Here is a 6400-nt window from a genome sequence, read left to right as displayed (position 1 = left end):
TCCAACATAGAAACCACCAACAGCTGTTGCATTATGGGGTGAGCAGAGCTGTGTGGGTCTGACTCCTACATCTTTATTGATACTGATACTAAAAGTGAAGATAAAAGAGGGGATTTTTATGGACGCACCCACATAAAAAAATACTACAGTATACTATAGAATAGTATAGTACTTACTGTAGAATTCTATAATAAAATGTAATATACTGTAGAAACTATACTACACACTGTAGCATCCTTCGATCATGTGTAGTACTTCCTCTAGAATGTTTTAGTATACTATAGAATAAATACTACTGTAATGTTAGCAAAATTTGCTCTTTTAGTATTTCTCCAGTAGGTTTCCTGAAGGAGAAAGCCTCCTCTTCTATGTCAAAGATAATATAACAAAAACACTACATTAATTGCTATAGATATACTACAGTTTTCTTTTTGACAGTATTTATACTATAGTTAACTGTAAATACTACAGTATACTACCGCAAATACTACAGTAAATACCACAGTATTCACTGTAGTGTTTTTGTGGATTACAGTATTCTGTAGTATTTTTTTCATTTAGGGCAGTCCCATGGGTTTCATTCATTCATTCATCCGTAACTTTAGTGTTACTTAGTTTATATTTCCTGTTTCCAGAAACAGTGCTAATTTAGATTCATGTATGCATCTCCAATGGCACCCTATTCCCTTTTTAGTGCACTACTTTTGACCAGGGAGGAAGTGCACTTAAGGGTGCCATTTGGGACGGATACCATGTTTTCTCTCTATTCAGTTTTCTAAGAGCTATGAGCTCTACTATACTACGACTCTAATCACATCTGCAGGGCTGCTCCGCACAATGATTAGTCTCCATGTATACTCTACCTTAGCCTTCCAAAACAGCTTTGAACTCGAGCCACCTGGTTGTTATGTTATCTTGATGTATTTACGCAAAAAGACAGCTTTATAGTTTTTTCCATCTGAAATGAATGTTCAGCACATTACATATTTACTTTTCCATCCTGGCAGGGCTCCCATTGGAAAAAGACAAAGTTATAGGTGGTCTTAAAAAAAATCAGTAGCTGTAATCACGAAGGGCCATGATGTAAAATGTTCATAGGTAGCAGTGAAGGGTGCACCCTACACAGAGATTATTTGGATGTACCCCAACTGAAATGTGACCTTACTGTATGTAGGCTATGCCATAGTCCACTCATAAACTGAAGTTCAGTTCATCGCAGTTCACAAATTCATCACAAATGTATGCATCACCTTGATATGTTACCATGAGCCATACATAATATAGAGTAGCCTATGGACACATTGTCCATTGACTTATTCATGTTATTCTTGCGAATCTTGCTGTTTGTTATGCTCACAAATATTTATTAGTTTAAGTGTAAATTATGATGATATATGAGATGTATGATAGATTATTTAAGAAAACATTCACAAGAATGTTTTGTGTTTTGTGTGTAAATAATACCAAATAAATGTTCTCTGTACTGTTGTATTCTCAGCCCGAGGGGTGGTGCACTCCATAGCTTTTGTAAGGTCCCTCTGTGTATTGAAAGCCCTTAAGAGGAACATGTTCTGATAATTTACAACGTGACACTTTTCTCCATGCCAGATGGAGCAGGGAGGTGAAAGAGTTACCTTACTGGAAATAGGCCATAAACCTTAGATATGGTAATGGTCTATTTAGTGTGTGAGAGGAAATTAGAATGGTAGCTTAGCCCTAATATCTTATTTTAGTTGACTCTGTAGATCCGTAGATCCTCTAACATTGCTTGACTGTCTTTATTGGCTGGTTGGTTGCAGTGGTGGAAAAAGTACCCAATTGCCATACTTGAGTAAAAGTAAAGATAACTTAATAGAAAATTACTCAAGTAAAAGTGATAGTCACCCAGTGAAATACTACATAAGTAAATGTCTAAATGTATTTGGTATTAAATATACTCAAGTATCAAAAGTAAATGTAATTACTAAAATATACTTACAGTTCCTTCAGAAAGTATTCATACCACTTGACTTATTCATCTTTTTGTTGTGTTACAGCCTGAATTCAAAATTAATTAAATATATATTTTTCTCCCTCGCCCATTTACACACAATACCCAATAATGGCAAAGTGAAAACATGTTTTTAGACATTTTTGCAAATGTATTGAAAATGATTTCACACCCCTGAGTAAATACGTCAGAATCACCTTTGGCAGAAACTACAGCTGTGAGTCTTTCTGGGTAAGTCTCTAACTGTCCCGTCCTGACCATAGAGAGCCCTTATTTTCTATGGTGGAGTAGGTCAGGGTGTGACTGGGGGTTTAGTCTAGTTTATTATTTCTATGTGGGGTTCTAGTTTTGCTTTTCTATGTTGGTGATTTTGTATGATTCCCAATTAGAGGAAGCTGGTATTGTTGTCTCTAATTGGGGATCATATTTAAGTAGCATTTTTGCCACCTGTGTTTTGTAGGATATTGTTTATGTGTAGTTGCATGTTAGCACTCCATTGTCATCACGGTTTGTTTATTCTTTATTGTTTTGTTGTGTGGTTCACTTACTTTAAATAAAAAAGATGTGGAACCCAGATCACGCTGCACGTTGGTCCGAGTATGCGTCCAATGATCGTGAAACTAACAGCTTTGCACAACTGGATTGTACAATATTTGCACATTATTCTTTAAAAAGTTGGTTGTTGACCATTGCTAGACAGCCATGTTCTGTCATGTTTTACCTGTCCTTGTGCTTGTCTCCACCCCTCCAGGTGTCGCCCATCTTCCCCACTTATCCTCTGGGTATTTATACCTGTGTTTTCTGTCTGTCTGTTGCCAGTTCGTCTTGTTTGTCATGCTTACCAGCGTTCGTCCTGTCAGCTCCTGATTTTTGACCCTTGCCTGTCCTGTCACTGTACCCTCCCGCCTGACCACTCTGCCCGTCCCTGAGCCTGCCTGCCGTCCTGTACCTTTGCTCCACCTCTGGATACCTGAACTCTGCCTGTTCCTGATCCTAAGCCTGCCTGCCGTCCTGTACCTTGCACCTACTCTGGATTATTCGAACCCTTCCTGCCTTTCACAAACCTGTCGTTTATCTGCCCCTGTGGTTACAATAAACATGGTTACTTCACACAGTCTGCACTTGGGTCTTACCTTGATTCTTGATCATTTTCAAGTCTTGCCAAAGATTTTCATGCCAATTTAAGTCAAAACTGTTACTAGATCACTCAGAACCATTCAATGTCGTCTTGGTAAGCAACTCCAGAGTATATTTGGCCTTGTGTTCTAAGTTATTGTCCTGCTGAAAGGTGAAATTGCCTCCCAGTGTCTGTTGGAAAGCACACTTAACCAGGTTTTCCTCTAGGATTTTGCCTGTGCTTAGCTCTATTCCTCTCTTTATAAAAATAAAATAGTCCGTGCCGATGACAAGCATACCCATAACATGATGCAACCACCACCATGCTTGACCATATGAAGAGTGGTACTCAGTAATGTATTGTGTTGGACTTGCCCCAAACATGATGCTTTGTATTCAGGACATTAAGTTACTTTCTTTGCCACATTTTCTACAGTATTACTTTAGTGCCTTGTTGCAAACAGGATGCATGTTTTGGAATATTTTTATTCTGTACAGGCATCCTTCTTTTTCCTCTGTTATTTAGGTTAGTATTGGGATATAACTACAATGCTGTTGATCGATCCTCAGTTTTCTCCTATCACAGCCATTAAACTCTAACTGTTTTAAGGTCACTATTGGCCTCATGGTGAATTCCTTGAGCGGTTTCCTTCCTCTCCGGCAACTGAGTTAGGAAAGACGCATGTATCTTTGTAGTGACTGGGTGTATTGATACACCATCCAAAGTGTAATTAATAACTTCACCATGCTCAAGGGGAAATTTCTACTTATCTACCAATAGGTGCCCTTCTTTCCAGGGCTTTGGAAAACCTCCCTGCTCTATGGTTGACTCTGTTTGAAATTCTCTGCTGGATTGATGGACCTTGCAGATAATTGTGTGGGGTACAGAAATAGGGCAGTCATTCAAAAATCACTTACTGTGTCTAATAAAAATTATTAGACACAGTAAGTCCATGAAACTTACGTGACTTGTTTAGCTAATTTTACTCCTGAACTTATTTAGGCTTGCCATAACAAAGGGGTTGAATATTTATTGACTCAGCTGTTAATGTTATATTAATTTGTAAACATTTATAAAAATAGGCCAGTGATACAAAATCTCAAATTAATAGATTTTTACTTCAGGCATTAAAACAACAAAATGTAAAAAAAACTCAATACTTTCTGAAGACACTGTAAAGGTGCACTATGCAGAAATCCCTCCGGCATTTCCTGGTTGCAAAAATTCTAATAGTTATAAATCACATTTCTAAGTGAATTTGGTCAGGTCACCCAAAAAGTTACATATATCTTTAAATATCAAAAGTAAAAGTACAAATCATTTTTTATTCCTTATATTAAGCAAAACAGATGCAACCATTTTCTTTTTTTTATGGATAGCCAGGGGAACACTCCAACACTCTGACATAATTTACAAACGAAGCATGTGTGTTTAGTGAGTCCACCAGATCAGAGGCAGATCAAAGACCAAATACAGGTGGTGAGTCACATTGTCAGTTGATTATGCACTTCTTGTTTCTTCTGTTTAAGTTAAGTAAACAAGAAATCTCAATTAATTACCAAAACACACATTTAATGTTATAATTACCAGTTTATCACTTATGGGTAGGGTCCCTTTTAGAGGCGGAGTCTAAGAAGATCCAATCACACAACATCTGTTGTAGACAGACAGAAACAACGGCCAATAGTGCACCACTCCACTTCCGATATAACGGGCCATAGTCCGCTCCTATCGTCATTTTTTTCGTCTTCCTTACCGATTCAATACTCTCCTTAGTGTCCTCTACATGCTTAGCGACCTCTACATGCTTTGTAAGTAGGAAAACCTTGCAAAATCGGCAGTGTATCAAATACTTGTTCTCCCCACTGTATAACCCGGCTGATAGAACCTTCTCTCCTGGAGTTATGGCTACTGTTTTTCACCACACTGGGCGAACTTAAACAAGCACTCAAATCCTGGAATTACTAGCTAGCTACGGCTTTAACTGACTGCATACACCGCACATCACTACGGTAAAATAAGGCACTCCAGACCGAAGAGCAACACTGCTCTCACCTGCTAACATGGTGCCAGCCTGAGCCAGAATAATAATCCCTCGGTGAACACTGGCCAACTGATACCAAGTTATAACTAGTCGCAAGCGCACCCAGCTAAATCTCTGCCCTCGATACCGCTAAAACTTTAGTGATAGCCACCACTAGGCACTATACTTAGTGTCATACCAATATGGCATGGCTGCTATAGAACCATCTGAAAACGTCTGATATGCGCTTACAAGGGTTAGAATGTCGCCGGAGGGGATGGCTGACGTTTTACGTGCTCCTAACCAACTGTACCATTTTGACAGTTTTCTCGTATTGTTTAACTTATTTTTAAACTTATTTTGTACATAATGTTGCTGCTACCGTCTCTTATGATCGAAAAATAACTTCTGGACATCAGAACAGCAATTACCCACCTTGAACTGGAAGAAGCATTTTTCTTTAACAAATCCAACGCAAAGGATATACTGCTTTCTCGGGAACGGGCCCAAATACCCATCAGTTGCTTGAAGAAAATATGGAGAAAAAGGGGACGGAGGTCAGGCTGCCTTCCGAGAATTCTTAGCCGAGAGAGTAAACTCCCACTGCCATCCGTTCTATGGGCCAACTTGCAATCATTGGAAAATAAAATGGATGACCTACAATATAGATTATAGCCTACTACCAACGGGACACTAAAAACTGTAATATTTTATGTTTCGGATAATAGAGAGCTGGCGGAATTTTCCATGCACCGGCAAGACAGAGAAGCTACGTTTGGTAACAACTGGTGTGCAGTGTCTAATATTAAATATGTCTCGAGGTATTGCTCGCCTGAGGTAAAGGACTATATGATGAGCTGTAGACCACACTATCTACTAAGAGAGTTCCCATCTATATTATTCGTAGCCATCTATTTACCACCACAAACCAATGCTGGCACTAAGACCATACTCAATCAGCCGTATAAGGCCAGAAGCAAACAAGAAAATGCTTATCCAGAAGCAGCGCTCCTAGTGGCCGGGGACTTTAATGCAGATAAACTTAAATCTGTTTTACCTCATTTCTACCAGCATGTCACATGTGCAACTAGAGGGGAAAAACAACTCTAGACCACTTTTACTCCACACACAGACATGCATATAAAGCTCTCCCCCGCCCTCCATTTGGAAAATCTGACCATAATTCTATCCTCCTGCTTACAAGCAAAAACTAAAGCAGGAAGTAACAGTGACTTGCTCAAAACGGAAGTGGTCAGATGACGTGCTACGC

General features: G+C 39.0%; 1 non-coding gene across 1 annotated transcript; it reads left to right on the top strand.

Annotated features, from left to right (window-relative positions):
* The first annotated feature begins 307 nt into the window (after window positions 1-307).
* Window positions 308-362, top strand: LOC139412504 (U7 small nuclear RNA). The gene has a single exon (XR_011634697.1). It is a non-coding gene; the product is annotated as a U7 small nuclear RNA (small nuclear RNA).
* Window positions 363-6400: the final 6038 nt, after the last annotated feature.

This window comes from Oncorhynchus clarkii, chromosome 6, assembly GCF_045791955.1.
Source record: "Oncorhynchus clarkii lewisi isolate Uvic-CL-2024 chromosome 6, UVic_Ocla_1.0, whole genome shotgun sequence".
Classification (NCBI taxonomy): domain Eukaryota; kingdom Metazoa; phylum Chordata; class Actinopteri; order Salmoniformes; family Salmonidae; genus Oncorhynchus; species Oncorhynchus clarkii.
The sequence above is the reverse complement of the archived record's forward strand: the minus strand, read 5'-3'. Positions and strand labels throughout refer to the sequence as shown.